This window comes from Pelobates fuscus, chromosome 2 (genome assembly GCF_036172605.1).
Source record: "Pelobates fuscus isolate aPelFus1 chromosome 2, aPelFus1.pri, whole genome shotgun sequence".
Lineage (NCBI taxonomy): Eukaryota > Metazoa > Chordata > Amphibia > Anura > Pelobatidae > Pelobates > Pelobates fuscus.
Genome location: NC_086318.1, coordinates 370268464 through 370288656, shown reverse-complemented (window position 1 = coordinate 370288656; position 20193 = coordinate 370268464). Strand labels below are relative to the sequence as shown.

At 40.0% G+C, this 20193-nt stretch overlaps 1 long non-coding RNA gene and 2 other non-coding genes across 3 annotated transcripts; all 3 read left to right on the top strand.

Moving 5' to 3' along the window:
- The first annotated feature begins 1419 nt into the window (after positions 1–1419).
- LOC134591617 (U12 minor spliceosomal RNA) lies at positions 1420–1562 on the top strand. Its single transcript, XR_010088364.1, has one exon. It is a non-coding gene; the product is annotated as a U12 minor spliceosomal RNA (small nuclear RNA).
- Positions 1563–7207: 5645 nt separating this feature from the next.
- On the top strand, positions 7208–7350 carry LOC134591616 (U12 minor spliceosomal RNA). Its single transcript, XR_010088363.1, has one exon. It is a non-coding gene; the product is annotated as a U12 minor spliceosomal RNA (small nuclear RNA).
- A 7249-nt stretch (positions 7351–14599) lies between these two features.
- LOC134585914 (uncharacterized) lies at positions 14600–15591 on the top strand. The gene is made up of 3 exons (XR_010086556.1): positions 14600–14661; positions 14790–14888; positions 15562–15591. It is a non-coding gene; the product is annotated as an uncharacterized LOC134585914 (long non-coding RNA).
- The last annotated feature ends 4602 nt before the right edge of the window (positions 15592–20193 follow it).

Sequence of the window (20193 nt, the reverse complement as noted above, 5' to 3'; positions counted from 1 at the left end):
TATATTTCTTATTTCCCTAGCTTGGAATAGCCCTATACCATACACATGTTGAATTGAAGATAGGAGGAAATCTTCGGGCATATCCTATATTGCTAAGGGAAGTCATTTCACTTTTTATCACAATCACTTTTCGATTTGAGATTTATACAGCACTGTATGTGGACACTATCCATGAGTGTGTGAGAAATTCTATATATCTTTTAACTATGTGAACTGAAACATCCAAGCAATTAAAGCAATGTAGAGAAAATGATATGGAAAGTAAAATTTTTAAATATCTATTCTATTTTTGGAACAAATAAAGGCTTTTTCTTACTATAGAAAAAGCTGTTAAACAATAAGCAATAGAGCTATAATCACAACAGGAGCTTGCATGTCCATAATATGCCTGGTTAATAGACAAGCATCAAGGTTAAAGTGACATCATAATTTAATATTCCATTTTCCAAAAAATCTGTTTTATTAAACCTTGATTTACATTGTAGATGATTACTGCAATATCTATCAAATTTGTTTACAAAAATAGAATTGAAATGACATGACAGCAATTTCTAGAGTAAAATATTCTTAAATGTGAACTTAATCATTTGCATAAATAACAGAGTAGGCGTGGCTTAACATACTGATTTTTTTCAACAGAAAAGTTACCTTTTTCTTTGATTTTATTCCCAGGATCTCTTTTATTCTTTTTGTAAATTGATTTGTACGTATAACTATAACATACAACAATCAAGTCATAAAATGACATACATTCCTTCTCTCAAAGAGAAAGAAAAGGAAAAACACAAGAACAAGCCAGAAAAAGATATAAATTATATGTAACAATTTTCCAACATAATGTATTATTTTTCTACAACTTTGTTCTGGTCAGGAGATCTATATGATATTGAATATTCATTTGCATAGTAAAAGTTTATTTCAATACTATATATGGTTTACATATATATATCAATGTTGGCATGTCCATGAATTCACTGAATCTTGGTTAGTGCCTAATGTTTGGAACTTAGACAAGTAATTTATTAGCTTTACATGACTAATATGTCTATTATTATATTTTCCCTTTTTGATTCCCATTGTAAAATGAGTCCAGTTGTTACATGTAATTACACATTCCAGTCTAGTAAACTGCCCAGGTTTACCTACATCATCTAGTATTTACACTGCAATTAGAGGTTAAGGGTGGCTATATGGAAATTCAAGTTACTTTATATTTGTATATTGCATGTGCCTATTTCCTTACATATTAATTTAATTTCCGTTTGGAAAACAAAAATTAAATAGCTATATATCTCTTTTATTAGGAAATGGTTTGTTGGCCCAAATCCGTGTTAGTTTCATGAAAGTTTTTCAGTATGTCACACCAATTTCACTAAGAGGTACCCCAGAAACCATGCAGCGCATGTGGCTTTGTCATGTATGCCTTAAACTAATGAGTAAGGAAAATAACAAGTTGGGGTAATGCCTAACTTCAATATTATGACCAATTTTTGTTTGGGTATAGGTTACCCCTTGGAGGATCCACCTACTTTGTGGGACCTCTAGGTGCTGTGATCTGCCCTATCCTTGTGTCGTATAAAAATTAGATTAGTGGGAACCTTTTTGTATCCATATATCTTACATCATACTAGGACATGTGAGAAAAAAAATATACTTAGAATAGCAATTTTGTATAGGCCTATTTAATTGGCTACTTTCCTACTCCTTTCTAAAATGATATTGTGTTGCCAATTCCAACCTGTCAGTGCAGCATGATGATTCATGAGCCCAAGAGACTAAGCAAAAAGCAATGCATACGAATGCGTATAGTGAGTGTTCGGGAGTTTACTAATAGTGCCAATACATTTTCATGCTATTGATAGCGTTTGGGCATTTGGCGGTTTGGGAGTTATTTCAGGAGTTTGTGGCGTAAAATCAGGGAAATAGAACATTGTTCAATGCCATGCTGTGATCAATGTACGAAATTTGAAATTAATGGTTTGACTTTGTTAATTTTAGGCTATTCGGTATTGAGGGAACTGATTTTTATGTTAAATTCATCTGGTTCAATTAAATCGCACCTAATGAATGAATGAATTTCCATCGAAAATGAATGGAAAATGGACAGATTTCTCTTCTGACAAAACCAATTTTTTTCCGTACAAATGCATTCATACGAAACAAAAATTTCGGAGGTGCCCAAATCTAGTTGACAACTATGTGAACTTGTGTATGGTATAGGGCTATTCCAAGCTAGGGAAATAAGAAATATATGGCATAGTGCAATACTGTATATATTATAATTGGATATATGAGCAAGTGACAAATGCTCACTCACACTTTGACATCCCAAGAAGTGCCTTCAGAAATATACTTGGTGTGTCTTCTTTGCTTCAAATACTTGGTACATGTGAGTCTCACATAAAAAACAAAGTGCAAAAAAATAGATTGGATGACTGTATGAGTAAAGAGTAAAAAAAGCATTTATTACTTACATCAAAGTAAATAAAAGCAGGTAAATCAGTCCAACGCGTTTCTTCCCTGTTAGGGACTTCCTCAGGGACAATCTTTAACAAAGATGATGAATAAAAATACATACAAACATAGTTACAAACATCCCCTAATATATACCACCCCCAATCAGTCCCAATGATGGTTCTGCAGATGATTCCACTTCTCTTCAGCTGTTTTCCATTCAAATTTGAGTTACTTCCGGGTTTCGTGTATCCTGTGCGGTCACGTGACTTCCGTGATGACGTCATGCGTTCCAGCTATGCGTTCCACCTTCATTTCGGCTGTCACTCATAATGACAGGCTGAGATGTTGAAAAAAAGTCCAAAAAAGACTGTTTCTGAATAGAAATACAAATGGGGGGAGTGTACAAAAGGGAATGGCAAAGAGGTTAAAGAGATATTGCTAATTTGAAGGTTTTTTGAATAATCTTTATTTATAAAAGACAAAACAGGTTAAAGAGATATTAAAGTTTTTTTTTTTAAATCAACTTTATTTATAAAAGACAAAACAAACACACCAATAACCTGTGTTTCTTACAGTGATATATTTATATGTCAGTGTGCATGAATGCCTAACTCCATACTGCATAAGGCAGCATGCACACTGCATAATGTAATATGCACAAGCCAAGATATTCCAAATAATGCCATAAATGCATTAAAAAATGATTCTGCAAAAAATAAATGTATATTAAAAAATAATAATAATAAAAGATGTGTAATAATAAAACATGGTAGATTTTCTATCTATAACATCTAATTTTAAAATTAAGGCATATCTAATGCCACTAGAAGACCAAGTATTTATAATTTTGAGAGGAAACGTTCCTCTATATTTGATGGTAAGAAAAAATAGAATAGATTCTTGGCTTGTTCAATACCAAAAAACATATAGAGGGATATATGACAATATACACCACCCATAGAGAACAAAAGAAAAAGAAAAGAGAGCAGAGGAAAAAAGGATTACTCTAAGAAGCACCACAGATCTATATCTGCATTTAGTCCTCCTGGTTGAAGGGTTTTTAATATATTGATCCAATACGATTCTCGCTGTGCCAATCTTTTAATGAGATTGCCACCCCTCCAATGATTATTAATTGTTTCTAAACCTATATAGTGGAAATGTTTCCAACTAAAATTAGGACATGAGTTACAATGCATGGGAACTGAGTGTTTATCATATTTTTTTCTAATATTATTTTTATGTTCCAGGATTCGTTCTTTAAGTTTTCTACACGTGCGTCCCACGTATTGCTTTCCACAGGGGCAGTGTAGCAAGTATATTACATTTTTACTATCACGGTTTATGTTGGTCTTGATGTTAAATTCCCTACCTGTAACCGAACTTCTAAAATGTGTTGCTTTCAGAAGCCTCTGTGTCGAACAGGCTTTACAATGATTGCATGAGCTAAAACCCTTTATTTCACCTTTCTTATTTTCATGTTTATTTTTTAAAGCATAGCTAGGAGCCAATAAGCTTTTCAAATTTTTTGCTTTCCTAAAAATCAAAAGTGGCTGTTTGGGTAATGTCTCTCCTAAAATCGGATCTTTAAGCAACATTCCCCAGTGCTTATTTAGAATATTTTTAATTTTTCGATGTTGGGTATTATACTGCGTGATAAATGCATATTTGAAATTTTCTCCCTTGTCTTTGACTCTTTTCTTCTTTTTAATTAGATCCTTTCTGTCTAGTCTTCCTGTCTCCTTAATTTCCTTGTCTAATACACTTCTTTCATATTTTTTGGACATGAGTTTATTACATAAATGTTTAGCTTGTTCCTGATAATCATAATTATTGGTACAGTTTCTTTTAATTCGGATTAGTTGGCTTTTAGGTATAGAATTTAGCCAATGTTCATGATGGCAACTCTTTTTGTGAATAAAACTGTTCCCTTCTGTCTCTTTGAAGTAGCACTTCGATTGAACCTTATTGTTTTTGATATAGAATGTAATGTCCAGAAAATTTATGCTTCTGGTGTCAAATGTATGTGTGAACTTTAAATTATAGTTATTAATGTTAATGTAATTCAAGAACTTTTCTAGTTCACTCTGGGTTCCCTTCCAAATTAGGATAACGTCGTCTATGAAACGCTTCCAAAGGACCAGGTTTGCAACCCAGCCATGCCCCCTCCACACGGAGTTGGTCTCCCAATCTCTCATGTATATGTTGGCATAGCTGGGGGCAAACCTGGTCCCCATGGCCGTGCCAGTTTGTTGAAGGTAAAAAACATTGTTAAAGGAAAAGTAGTTATGGTGTAAAATAAAGTGAATACCATACAATACAACATTTCTTAAATTACTTGATAGGTAGAAAATCTACCATGTTTTATTATTACACATCTTTTATTATTATTATTTTTTAATATACATTTATTTTTTGCAGAATCATTTTTTAATGCATTTATGGCATTATTTGGAATATCTTGGCTTGTGCATATTACATTATGCAGTGTGCATGCTGCCTTATGCAGTATGGAGTTAGGCATTCATGCACACTGACATATAAATATATCAATGTAAGAAACACAGGTTATTGGTGTGTTTGTTTTGTCTTTTATAAATAAAGTTGATTTAAAAAAAAAACTTTAATATCTCTTTAACCTGTTTTGTCTTTTATAAATAAAGATTATTCAAAAAACCTTCAAATTAGCAATATCTCTTTAACCTCTTTGCCATTCCCTTTTGTTCCCTCCCCCCATTTGTATTTCTATTCACAAACAGTCTTTTTTGGACTTTTTTTCAACATCTCAGCCTGTCATTATGAGTGACAGCCGAAATGAAGGTGGAACGCATAGCTGGAACTCATGACGTCATCACGGAAGTCACGTGACCGCACAGGATACACGAAACCCGGAAGTAACTCAAATTTGAATGGAAAACAGCTGAAGAGAAGTGGAATCATCTGCAGAACCATCATTGGGACTGATTGGGGGTGGTATATATTAGGGGATGTTTGTAACTAGGTTTGTATGTATTTTTATTCATCATCTTTGTTAAAGATTGTCCCTGAGGAAGTCCCTAACAGGGAAGAAATGCGTTGGACTGATTTACCTGCTTTTATTTACTTTGATGTAAGTAATAAATGCTTTTTTTACTCTTTACTCATACAGTCATCCAATCTATTTTTTTGCACTTTGTTTTTTATGTGAGACTCACATTTACCAAGTATTTGAAGCAAAGAAGACACACCAAGTATATTTCTGAAGGCACTTCTTGGGATGTCAAAGTGTGAGTGAGCATTTGTCACTTGCTCATATATCCAATTATAATATATACAGTATTGCACTATGCCATATATTTCTTATTTCCCTAGCTTGGAATAGCCCTATACCATACACATGTTGAATTGAAGATAGGAGGAAATCTTCGGGCATATCCTATATTGCTAAGGGAAGTCATTTCACTTTTTATCACAATCACTTTTCGAATTGAGATTTATACAGTACTGTATGTGGACACTATCCATGAGTGTGTGAGAAATTCTATATATCTTTTAACTATGTGAAATGAAACATCCAAGCAATTAAAGCAATGTACAGAAAATGATATGGAAAGTAAAATGTTAAAATATCTATTCTATTTTTGGAACAAATAAAAGCTTTTTCTTACTATAGAAAAAGCTGTTAAACAATAAGCAATAGAGCTATAATCACAACATGACCTTGCATGTCAATAATATGCCTGGTTAATAGACAAGCATTAAGGTTAAAGTGACATCATAATTTAATATTCCATTTTCCAAAAAATCAGTTTTATTAAACCTTGATTTATATTGTAGATGATTACTGCAATATCTATCAATTTTTTTAAAAAAAATAGAATTGAAATGACAGCAATTTCTAGAGTAAAATATTCTTAAATGTGAACTTAATCATTTGCATAAATAAGAGAGTAGGCGTGGCTTAACATACTGATTTTTTTCAACAGAAAAGTTACCTTTTTCTTTGATTTTATTCCCAGGATCTCTTTTATTCTTTTTTTAAATTGATTGTACGTATAACTATAACATACAACAATCAAGTCATAAAATGACATACATTCCTTCTCTCAAAGAGAAAGAAAAGGAAAAACACAAGAACAAGCCAGAAAAAGATATAAATTATATGTAACAATTTTCCAACATAATGTATTATTTTTCTACAACTTTGTTTGTTCTGTTCAGGAGATCTATATGATATTGAATATTCATTTGCATAGTAAAAGTTTATTTCAATACTATATATGGTTTACATATATATATATCAATGTTGGCGTGTCCATGAATTCACTGAATCTTGGTTAGTGCCTAATGTTTGGAACTTAGACTAGTAATTTATTAGCTTTACATGACTAATATGTCTATTATTATATTTTCCCTTTTTGATTCCCATTGTAAAATGAGTCCAGTTGTTACATGTAATTACACATTCCAGTCTAGTAAACTGCCCAGGTTTACCTACATCATCTAGTATTTACACTGCAATTAGAGGTTAAGGGTGGCTATATGGAAATTCAAGTTACTTTATATTTGTATATTGCATGTGCCTATTTCCTTACATATTAATTTAATTTCCGTTTGGAAAACAAAAATTAAATAGCTATATATCTCTTTTATTAGGAAATGGTTTGTTGGCCCAAATCCGTGTTAGTTTCATGAAAGTATTTCAGTATGTCACACCAATTTCACTAAGAGGTACCCCAGAAACCATGCAGCGCATGTGGCTTTGTCATGTATGCCTTAAACTAATGAGTAAGGAAAATAACAAGTTGGGGTAATGCCTAACTTCAATATTATGACCAATTTTTGTTTGGGTATAGGTTACCCCTTGGAGGATCCACCTACTTTGTGGGACCTCTAGGTGCTGTGATCTGCCCTATCCTTGTGTCGTGTAAAAATTAGATTAGTGGGAACCTTTTTGTATCCATATATCTTACATCATACTAGGACATGTGAGAAAAAAATATACTTAGAATAGCAATTTTGTATAGGCCTATTTAATTAGGGATTATTCTAGCCTCGGTGAGGGAATAATCTAAATTTTATTAAAGACAGGAGGCGAATATTTGCTTTACCTTCTTTACTGAAACCTCCAGCAGCAAAGAAACAGTTAGCAGAACTTTTCAAAACAACCAATCAGAACAAAGCAACAGTAGTATAAAACCCCTAAGCAGGCTCTTCCACTTCCTCGTTCTTTGATGAGGTCGAGCAGGAGAGCAAGGAAACCAACAAATCCGCCTTGTAGCAGACACATCCAGAGAATTAATCGTCAAGCCCAGAGAGAAAATAGATTACACTGCAAGAAAAAGGAAAACATCGTGAAAGTAAACTGTCAAGGCAAGATGTCATATCCATACAATATCACTTGCACATTATAATACCTGATGAATAAACAAAGTCTACAGATCTTATGAAGACCTAGTATGTACCTAAACTAAAAGGCATGGACGAAACATAATTACAACACAAACATGATGAATAGAAATGCACACAGACAATCACTAAATAATAGAAATAACTAGACTTGGGCATTTCAGAACTTTTCGTTTCGTACGAATGTATTCGTACGAAAAATAAAGTAGTTTAGTCAGAACCGAAATTCGTCAATTCTTTCATTCGTTTTCGTACGATATTCGTTAGTATTTTCGTTTCGGATAAACTCGTTCGTTCATTCGGCTTGTTCATTTAATTGAACCAAATGAATTCATTCATATTCATAACACTATGTTCCCTAATCCCTAAATACCGAATAGCTTCAACCGAACTCAGTAAAACCATTCGTTTCAAATGTTGAACATTTCTCTAACAACATGGCATTGAATGCTGTATTTCGTAATTTCGTTTAATTTACGCCTAAAACTCCCGAATGTTCAAATGTACGAACGCTGCCATTCGCATGAAAATGAATTGGCTCTATTAGTAAACTACCGAACACCACTTACTATAGTCATTCGCATGGCGAATGACATTGCAAATGCAATGCATTGCTTTGCTTTTGCTTAGTTTTTCTTTTCAACGTGTATTTTATTGAGATTTTCAGTAGGGGGGTACAGAAGGGAAGAAGGAGGAAAAAAGGGGAACATACATTTCTCTAACAACATGGCATTGAATGCTGTAGTGTATTTCGTAATTTCGTTTAATTTACGCCTAAAACTCCCGAATGTTCAAATGTACGAACGCTGCCATTCGCATGAAAATGAATTGGCTCTATTAGTAAACTACCGAACACCACTTACTATAGTCATTCGCATGGCGAATGACATTGCAAATGCAATGCATTGCTTTGCTTTTGCTTAGTTTTTCTTTTCAACGTGTATTTTATTGAGATTTTCAGTAGGGGGGTACAGAAGGGAAGAAGGAGGAAAAAAGGGGAACATACATTTCTCTAACAACATGGCATTGAATGCTGTAGTGTATTTCGTAATTTCGTTTAATTTACGCCTAAAACTCCCGAATGTTCAAATGTACGAACGCTGCCATTCGCATGAAAATGAATTGGCTCTATTAGTAAACTACCGAACACCACTTACTATAGTCATTCGCATGGCGAATGACATTGCAAATGCAATGCATTGCTTTGCTTTTGCTTAGTTTTTTTTTTCAACTTGTATTTTATCTAGATTTTCAGTAGGGGGGTACAGAAGGGAAGAAGGAGGAAAAAAGGGGAACATACATCAAATATATAATCCAGTACAGCATATACATCCAGTGTGATTGCGCAAGGAAACATATTCACAAAAACATAAGTTTACGGCTTTAGGTTCACAAGATCCTACCCTGTCAACTTTGTAATGGTTACAGATTATAGATTAGTTACACAACATGAGTGACTGACTACATATATATACCATGGAGGACACCATAGACATTTAGATGATCAGAGGATTATGTGGTTAGGTGGTGAGATGGGTGGACGAAGATTAGTAAAATTTTTGGAAGCGTTATGCGTTCAGGAAATAGAGACCGGTAACGGCCGGGGATGATATTCTGGTGTTTGCCGTCATCAACACTACGGCATATACTGAGTTAAGTTACTGAATTAAGCTCTACTAACTCTGTGTCGTTGGTTATATTATATTCTTTCAATATTGATTGTTAATGATTGTTAATAACCTGCATCAGTAATGCTTCATTGCTTAGCATAGGGATACCTACATCTTACTGTGTCAATAGGTCATCTAGTTCAACTATAGGGGTGTACTGTCTAGTGTCTAGGTTTTTTTTGGCTTCAGACATGAGTCATGCTTCCCTGACAGGTGGTACTGGCAACACAGTATCATTTTAGCAGAGAGTGGGAAAGTAGGAGCCAATTAAATGGGCTTTTACATACTGCCAGACAAAACTGTAAAAAATAAAAGTATCAACTTCAATGCAAAATCTATCCAGATTTTCTATAGGCCAGCCATTCAGCCATTTTGGAGCTCAGCCAGCCCACTACCCTGTGTCAGCCATTTTAGTCATTTTTATTGGGACCTTGCCAGAAGTGGTCATGTCCTCCTCCAGCTCCTCTAGTGATTCAGCTATGGATATAGTGGAGGGGGGCATTGGCCCTTCTGGCCAAGATCAAGGAGAAGCAAGTGGGAGAAGCAAGAAGAAGCAGAGAGAGCCAAGGATTTTAAAAGTAGCATGTCCTGGGAGGAAGAGTAAATATGCTGACAGCTTTGGTGCAGAGGAGAATAAAGTACTGGTAAACAAGCTTTGCCAGTACTACCAATGTATATTTGGGGGAGCAGCCAAAAATACTTCTAGAGCAAGAAAAAACAAAATGTGGAGGAAGATTGCGGCATCGGTGAACACTGTTGGAGGGAACAACCGCACCCAGGAGGTGGTGAAGAAACGGTAAGTGCACTTATATTCCTAAAAATAATTTTCTTTATGCCATGTTTTTTAAAACTTTTTTTTTCCTCCATGTGCTTTTGCTACACCCCCACCCCCACCAGTGGCAGCTATGCTTTTAAGTCTTTTAAAAGTGAGGGTTGGGTCACTTAAGCACATAGAGGGAAAAAAACATGAAAATGTTAGTACTCAGTCAGTGCAGGGATAATGGGAATGGTAGTACTTAGTCAGTGCAGGGATAATGGGAATGGTAGTACTTAAGTCAGTGCAGGGATAATGAGAATGACAGCACACAAAGTACTACCATTCTCATTATCCCTGCACTGACAGTCAGACTCAGCATACATCAAACATAAACCCTTCCAAATCCCCCCAGTGGATCAAAAGTTAGCTGGAAGTCCTTTATGACCGACCGCAAGCACAATTTCCTGCCCAAAACAGTTCCATAGATTTGGGCTGTGCGGTCGGTCAATTTCATGCGAAAAAACGACTAAGTCCCATTTCGAACGGGACTTAGTCTCTGGAGCTGCAAGTTCCGTATGGGAGAAGGTAAGGGTCAGCGGTGTTCGGCAGAATGTGTAGCCGATTTCAGTTCCACAGAATCTTTAGCATACACCGCTGACCGCATTTGAGGAAACCAAGATGGCCGCCGCCACGTGCAATTAACCTGCAGTAACCTCACAGCCTGGGAGGTAAATTGCCTGCACACTTTAACTTCTGGGTGGTCTGCCTGTGTGGTACTTGGTTCAGTAAGCCCTATTTACTGAACCAAGTGGGAGAAAGCCAGGGGCAAGTTATTTTACAGGTCTGGGGACATAGTCTTAAAGGGACATTGTTCAGCAAAGTCACAATATGTCCCCCAGACGGTTCTTAAAGGGCCATACACACCCAATAAAAGTCCATAAGTTTTCAGGGGCACAATCTTCCAGGGGCCATAGTCATGAGGAAGGAGGCTGGCAAATAGGCTTCTACACAATCCAGGGAAGCAGGGCAATTTATCATTTAAAGGGCCAGTTACAAATAGCAATTTGTAACAGTATGACTTAGTGCAGGGATAATGAGAATGACAGCACACAAAGTACTAACATTCTCATTATCCCTGCACTGACTGAGTACTACCATCGTCAATATCCCTGCACTGACTGAGTACTACCATCCTCATTATCCCTGCACTGACAGTCAGTGCAGGAATAAATGAGAATGACAGAACGCAGTCAGTGCAGGGATAATGAGAATGACAGCACACAAAGTACTACCATTCTCATTATCTGACTGTCAGTGCAGGGATAATGAAAATGGTAGTACTCACTCAGTCAGTGCAGGGATAATGGGAATGGTAGTACTTAGTCAGTGCAGGGATAATGAGAATTACAGCACACAAAGTACTACCATTCTCATTATCCCTGCACTGACTGCGTTCTGTCATTCTCATTTATTCCTGCACTGACTGTCAGTGCAGGGATAATGAGGATGGTAGTACTCAGTCAGTGCAGGGATAATGAGGATGGTAGTACTCAGTCAGTGCAGGGATAATGAGAATGGTAGTACTCAGTCAGTGTAGGGATAATGAGAATGGTAGTACTCAGTCAGTGTAGGGATAATGAGAATGGTAGTACTTTGTGTGCTGCCATTCTCATTATCCCTGCACTGACTAAGTACTACCATTCCCATTATCCCTGCACTGACTGAGTACTACCATTTTCATTATCCATGCACTGACTGTCAGTGCAGGGATAATGAGAATGATAGTACTTCGTGTTCCTTCATTCTCATTATCCATGCACTGACTGTCAGTGCAGGGATAATGAGAATGGTAGTACTTTGTGTGCTGTCATTCTCATTATCCCTGCACTGACTTAAGTACTACCATTCTCATTATCCCTGCACTGACTGCGTTCTGTCATTCTCATTTATTCCTGCACTGACTGTCAGTGCAGGGATAATGAGGATGGTAGTACTTAGTCAGTGCAGGGATAATGAGGATGGTAGTACTTAGTCAGTGCAGGGATAATGAGAATGGTAGTACTGACAGTCAGTGCAGGGATAATGAAAATGGTAGTACTCACTCAGTCAGTGCAGGGATAATGGGAATGGTAGTACTTAGTCAGTGCAGGGATAATGGGAATGGTAGTACTTAAGTCAGTGCAGGGATAATGAGAATGACAGCACACAAAGTACTACCATTCTCATTATCCCTGCACTGACAGTCAGACTCAGCATACATCAAACATAAACACTTCCAAAAATCAGCCAAATCCCCCCAGTGGATCAAAAGTTAGCTGGAGGTCCCTTTATGACCGACCGCAAGCACAATTTCCTGCCCAAAACAGTTCCATAGATTTGGGCTGTGCGGTCGGTCAATTTCATGCGAAAAAACGACTAAGTCCCATTTCGAACGGGACTTAGTCTCTGGAGCTGCAAGTTCAGTATGGGAGAAGGTAAGGGTCAGCGGTGTTCGGCAAAATGTGTAGCCGATTTCAGTTCCACAGAATCTTTAGCATACACCGCTGACCGCATTCGAGGAAACCAAGATGGCCGCCGCCACGTGCAATTAACCTGCAGTAACCTCACAGCCTGGGAGGTAAATTGCCTGCACACTTTAGCTTCTGGGTGGTCTGCCTGTGTAATACTTGGTTCAGTAAGCCATATTTACTGAACCAAGTGGGGGAAAGCCAGGGGCAAGTTATTTTACAGGTCTGGGGACATAGTCTTAAAGGGACATTGTTCAGCAAAGTCACAATATGTCCCCCAGACGGTTCTTAAAGGGCCATACACACCCAATAAAAGTCCATAAGTTTTCAGGGGCACAATCTTCCAGGGGCCATAGTCATGAGGAAGGAGGCTGGCAAATAGGCTTCTACACAATCCAGGGAAGCAGGGCAATTTATCATTTAAAGGGCCAGTTACAAATAGCAATTTGTAACAGTATGACTTAGTGCAGGGATAATGAGAATGACAGCACACAAAGTACTAACATTCTCATTATCCCTGCACTGACAGTCAGTGCAGGGATAATGAAAATGGTAGTACTCACTCAGTCAGTGCAGGGATAATGGGAATGGTAGTACTTAGTCAGTGCAGGGATAATGAGAATTACAGCACACAAAGTACTACCATTCTCATTATCCCTGCACTGACTGCGTTCTGTCATTCTCATTTATTCCTGCACTGACTGTCAGTGCATGGATAATGAAAATGGTAGTACTCAGTCAGTGCAGGGATAATGAGAATGACAGCACACAAAGTACTACCATTCAGATATAGCAATCGGATGGGTGTACTGTGCATGCGCGCGACACATCCATCAGACATCCACAAGAGGTGGAGTTAACCCCTAAAGATAATTATTGCAGTTGCAATAATTGGGACACTGAACCCAGACCACTTCAATGTGCAGAATTGTTCTGGGTGCCTATAGTATCCCTTTAAACATGTCGGTATACATATATATAGAAACATATTAAAGTAATTAATCAATCACACATGTCATTGCAGTTACTACGACATCAGGCGGATGGTGAAGAGGAAGGTGAAGGCAGCAGCCGCCTCCAGGAAGACAGGAGGTGGTTCACAAGACAAAGAACCGAACCTGCTGCCCTATGAAGAGGAGCTCCTGCAGTTCCTGGGAAGAGACAACATCCTTGGGATTGAGGGGACAACTGGCACTGAAACATCTGAAGGTATGTTGTTAAAGGACCACTATAGTGCCAATAAAAGAAACTCGTTTTCCTGGCACTATAGGGTAATTAGGTCCCCCCCACTCTCGTGGTGCCCTTCCCACTTCAGCCACTTACCTTTCTCCAGCACCGGGCTCCCTCGGCGCTGGGGAACACTCCTCTCTCTGCCGACGTCAGCTCCGAATGCGCAGCAAGAGCCGTGCACGCATTCAAACCGCCCACAGGAAAGCATTACTCAATGCTATCCTATGGACTTCCAGCATCTTCTCACTGTAATTTTCACAGTGAGAATCGCAGAAACGCCTCTAGTGGCTGTCAGTGAGACAGGCACTAGAGGCTGGATTAACCCTCAGTGAAACAGCAGTTTCTCTAGAACTGCTATGTTTTCAGCTGCAGGCTTTAAACTAGAGGGACCTGGCATCCAGACCACTTCATTGAGCTGAAGTGGTCTGGGTGCCTATAGTGCTCCTTTAAATTCATATTTGTCAGTCAAAATGTACATATATCAGTTTTCTTGTGTTAACCCTCCAATTTGTGTTTTCTATGCCATCAGTGCAAGCCCCTCAATCCCCTGAAGAGGCACCAGGAACTGCAGGAGATGTGGTCTCCATGGAGAGCAGGGCAGCAGGTTCACCTCCTGTCTCCCTGGAAATGCGCCTGGCTTCACTTTCCTCTGGTAAGTATTTGCATAGCATTGTAAGATGAATGTTATATATGTGTGTGTGTGTGCGTGCATTTAAACATACACACACACGTATGATTTTACTGTATATGAAGTTAATTTATCACATACATGTATTTCAGACCATCCGCAACTTGTCGATGTTCCTTCACCACGTATGAGTGTGGTTTCCCTCCAACAGCCGGCCACTGGTGTCCAGGAACAGGGATCCACTGCTGAGCGTAAGTAAAAAATGCTTTAACTGTACACATTTTCTTTACATGCATACTAGTTTATGTAACAATCAGGGCCGGGTCGACCGCTAGGCAAACTAGCCGTCTACCTAGGGCGCACTGGCCAGGGGGCTCAATGTCTGGGTGACCAGCAGGGGTGGGGGGGCGCACATCGCTCCTCTCCTTCTGTTAACTTTATGTACTGTGGCTGAGTGTACCACGTGGATGATCTTCTGTACCATCTACTTGGCCTCTCAACGCATTTCTTTGTGCCCACCTCCCTTTCCTTCTAATCTCACTACATGTATCGTGTCCGAGTGTCCCCAGGTAGAGAATCTCCTGTTTCTTTTGCATGACAGGAAGCTGATTGTTGCACTCAACTTCCTGTCATGCAGAAGAAACAGGAGATTCTCTACCTGGGGACGCTCGGACACGATACATGTAGTGAGATTCGAAGGAAAGGGAGGTGGGCACAAAGAAATGCGTTGAGAGGCCACAAATAGACTGAAAAAGGGCTAGGGGGGACAAAGATGCATAACTATACATAGACATAATATTAAATTAATAGCATGACTGCATATATCTTATTTCCAAGTTTAAATAATATTGTTGTACAGATAATAGTAAGCATTGCAACATATGACACATGCTAACAATGTTCTTTCTCTGTTTTCCCTTATAGGTTCTGATGGTACTCTCCCCCTGCAAGAGGAGGGTACCATTACCCTAACAGCAGTGGATCCTGATTCAGAGACATCAGTGGCCGAAGAACAGTTGCCGCAACTTCCTCCAACGATGGCTGCGCTGTATGCGACGAGCCCGGCTCGTCAAGCTGAACCGGACACGTCCATACAGCAGGATAGGGAATATCTGCGAGAACTTTTGCAGAATGTGGTAACCGAGGTACGCTCCATGTCAAGCATTTTGAATGAGGGCGTTAGGCAATTTACATCAGCAATGGTTTGCTTGCAGCAAAATGGTCAGCGCTTCATGGAAATGAGGGAGGAAGAGTGCATTTTAATGCGCGCGCAAGCTGCCCATAATTTGGGCATAACCCTTGCTGATGTAGATAGCCTAGTTCGTGAACAACGTGCGCAGGGTCTTCCCAGAAGGGATGATGATGATGAATAGATATCTGCGGGAATAATGCACTCAGATGTTTATTTCTCATTATCATCCACAATGTGAACACAACTGACGCTGTTCATTATAGGTTGTTATATTCTCAATTTTCTCCTGGTTTTCCCTATCCTTCCCCTGAATATACATTGGTTATTCTCCTCTGCACTATATCCTCCCAGGACTGCTCCTAACAACCTGGGCTTTCTCTGCTTCGTTGCTTCTCCCACTTGCTTTTCTAATAAAAAAAAATATTAGATTACAACTTCTGACTCCTCTTTTCTTTAATGGTGTGTGTGTATATATATATATATATATATATATATATATATATATACACATATACATATACATATACATATACATATACATTACATATACACACACACAAACAAACTTGAACGAAAAATATACCGTATTTATCGGCATATAACACGCACTTTTTCTCCCTGAATATAGGTGGGAAATGATGTGTGCGTGTTATACGCCGATATACCATATTTACTTACCTGTCTTGAAGCGCGGGCCGGTGTTCAGCGCGCAACGCGGTACTGGAACTTCAATTTCAGGTTCCAGTTTCCGGCGGGACTTAAAGGAAGTGTGCACATTACAATACATACAATAAACAATACACAAGATCCAGCGCACTCTCCTATCCACTAAACAGGAACTTCAATGTTGACAGATTTTATTAGTTTGTAAAAGTTTTTTTTAAAAACACCTAATCTAGGCAAATAAAAATAATGGTGGTTTAGTTACATTATATGATCATACATTGCATAAGCCTGCCACAACGTCAATGTACCCCATCTTTGGCAGGTCCTACTCTAACAGTCTAATGTCTGCTCTAATGAGATTAACAAACTAACTTGGGAAAAAATTCCATCTGAGACTCCCTGCAGTACAAGGCTAAATAGGGACATGAGATGAGGCACCTGTAACAGGGAGGGGTGCAAAACCAAGGAGTTGGCTAGACTCCCAAATATATATATATATATATATATGAAACATGGGGGACGGTTGCACTCACCTGAACATGCTTAAATGGAGTGCTGCTGGGGGCCATATTATACAATAAACAATACACAAGATCCAGCGCACTCTCCTATCTACTAAACAGCAACTTCAATGTTGACAGATTTTATTAGTTTTTAAAAGTTTTTTTAAAAACACCTAATCTAGGCAAATAAAAATAATGGGGATTTAGTTACATTATATGATCATACATTGCATAAGCCTGCCACAACGTCAATGTACCCAATCTTTGGCAGGTCCTACTCTCACAGTCTAATGTCTGCTCTTATGAGATTAACCCATAGATATAAAATATTAATTGGGCCACAAATATCAATGTAAAAAATGTAATCATTGCCTCATCTCAAATTCCCAAGTCAGATCTTTCTCATCCCCCCTCCCCCTATCCAATACACTGCTGGCCCCCCTCCCCCTAATATACTGCTGTCACCCCCCTGCTCTAATATACTGCTGACCCCCCTCCCCTAATACATTGCTGACCCCCTTGTTCCCCTCCCCAATACATTACTGCCCCCCAATATATTACTGCCCTCCCTCCCCAATACATTACTGCCCCCTCCCCAATACATTACTGCACCCTCCCCAATACATTACTGCCCCTCCCCAAATACATAACTGCACCCTCCCCAATACATTACTGCCCCCTCCCCAATACATTACTGCCCCCCTCCCCAAATACATTACTGCCCCTCACCAAATACATTACTGCCCTCCCCAATACATTACTGCCCCCCCTCCCCAATACATTACTGCCCCCCCTCCCAAAATACATTACTCCCCTCCCCAATACATTACTGCCCCCTTCCCCAAATACATTACTGCCCCCCCTCCCCAATACATTACTGCCCCCTCCCCAATACATTACTGCCCCCTTCCCCAAATACATTACTGCCCCCCCTCCCCAATACATTACTGCCCCCTCCCCAATACATTACTCCCCTCCCCAATACATTACTGCCCCCTTCCCCAAATACATTACTGCCCCCCCTCCCCAATACATTACTGCCCCCTTCCCCAAATACATTACTGCCCCCCCTCCCCAATACATTACTGCCCCCTCCCCAATACATTACTGCCCCCCTCCCCAAATACATTACTGCCCCTCACCAAATACATTACTGCCCTCCCCAATACATTACTGCCCCCCCTCCCCAATACATTACTGCCCCCCCTCCCAAAATACATTACTCCCCTCCCCAATACATTACTGCCCCCTTCCCCAAATACATTACTGCCCCCCCTCCCCAATACATTACTGCCCCCTCCCCAATACATTACTGCCCCCTTCCCCAAATACATTACTGCCCCCCCTCCCCAATACATTACTGCCCCCTCCCCAATACATTACTCCCCTCCCCAATACATTACTGCCCCCTTCCCCAAATACATTACTGCCCCCCCTCCCCAATACATTACTGCCCCCTTCCCCAAATACATTACTGCCCCCCCTCCCCAATACATTACTGCCCCCTCCCCAATACATTACTCCCCTCCCCAATACATTACTGCCCCCTTCCCCAAATACATTACTGCCCCCCCTCCCCAATACATTACTGCACCCTCCCCAATACATTACTGCACCCTCCCCAATACATTACTGCCCCTCCCCAAATACATAACTGCACCCTCCCCAATACATTACTGCCCCCCTCCCCAATACATTACTGCACCCTCCCCAATACATTACTGCACCCTCCCCAATACATTACTGCCCCTCCCCAAATACATAACTGCACCCTCCCCAATACATTACTGCCCCCCTCCCCAAATACATTACTCCCCTCCCCAATACATTACTGCACCCTCCCCAATACATTACTGCCCCTCCCCAAATACATAACTGCACCCTCCCCAATACATTACTGCCCCCTTCCCCAAATACATTACTGCCCCCCCTCCCCAATACATTACTGCCCCCTCCCCAATACATTACTGCCCCCTTCCCCAAATACATTACTGCCCCCCCTCCCCAATACATTACTGCCCCCTCCCCAATACATTACTCCCCTCCCCAATACATTACTGCCCCCTCCCCAATACATTACTCCCCTCCCCAATACATTACTGCACCCTCCCCAATACATTACTGCCCCTCCCCAAATACATAACTGCACCCTCCCCAATACATTACTGCCCCCCTCCCCAAATACATTACTCCCCTCCCCAATACATTACTGCACCCTCCCCAATACATTACTGCCCCTCCCCAAATACATAACTGCACCCTCCCCAATACATTACTGCCCCCTTCCCCAAATACATTACTGCCCCCCCTCCCCAATACATTACTGCCCCCTCCCCAATACATTACTGCCCCCCTCCCCAAATACATTACTCCCCTCCCCAATACATTACTGCCCCCCTCCCCAAATACATTACTCCCCTCCCCAATACATTACTGCCCCCTTCCCCAAATACATTACTGCCCCCCCTCCCCAATACATTACTGCCCCCTCCCCAATACATTACTGCCCCCTCCCCAATACATTACTGCCCCCCTCCCCAAATACATTACTCCCCTCCCCAATACATTACTGCCCCCTTCCCCAAATACATTACTGCCCCCCCTCCCCAATACATAACTGCACCCTCCCCAATACATAACTGCACCCTCCCCAATACATTACTGCCCCCCTCCCCAAATACATTACTCCCCTCCCCAATACATTACTGCCCCCTTCCCCAAATACATTACTGCCCCCCTCCCCAATACATTACTGTCCCCTCCACAATACATTACTGCCCCCCTCCCCAAAAACGTTGCTCCTAGCGCTCACCAAAGGACCATCAACACCGTAGACACCATGAGTACCGCTGACTTCATGAACCGCCGCTGCTGGGCTGGAATCACTCTGTCTGCTATCCACCCTGGACTTATGACCAGGTTCTAGTGGGTGAACCTCTTCCTTCTGTAGAGGGAAGCAGGATCAGGAACAAGAGCTCAGTAGCTAAGGGAGTACGCAGAGCATGCTGGGCTCGCATAGAGCAGTGGCTGGCAGGAGGGAGAACGTGGAGGGAGTCTGCTGGGCTCCTCTTTGCTGCCCCAACTACAGGCTACAGTTAAGAGGCAAGGAGGGGGAAATACTTTTTTTTTTTTAATTATACAAATTCTACATTAAAAAAAAATAATCCCAGCAGCATTTGTCACACATCCAACACA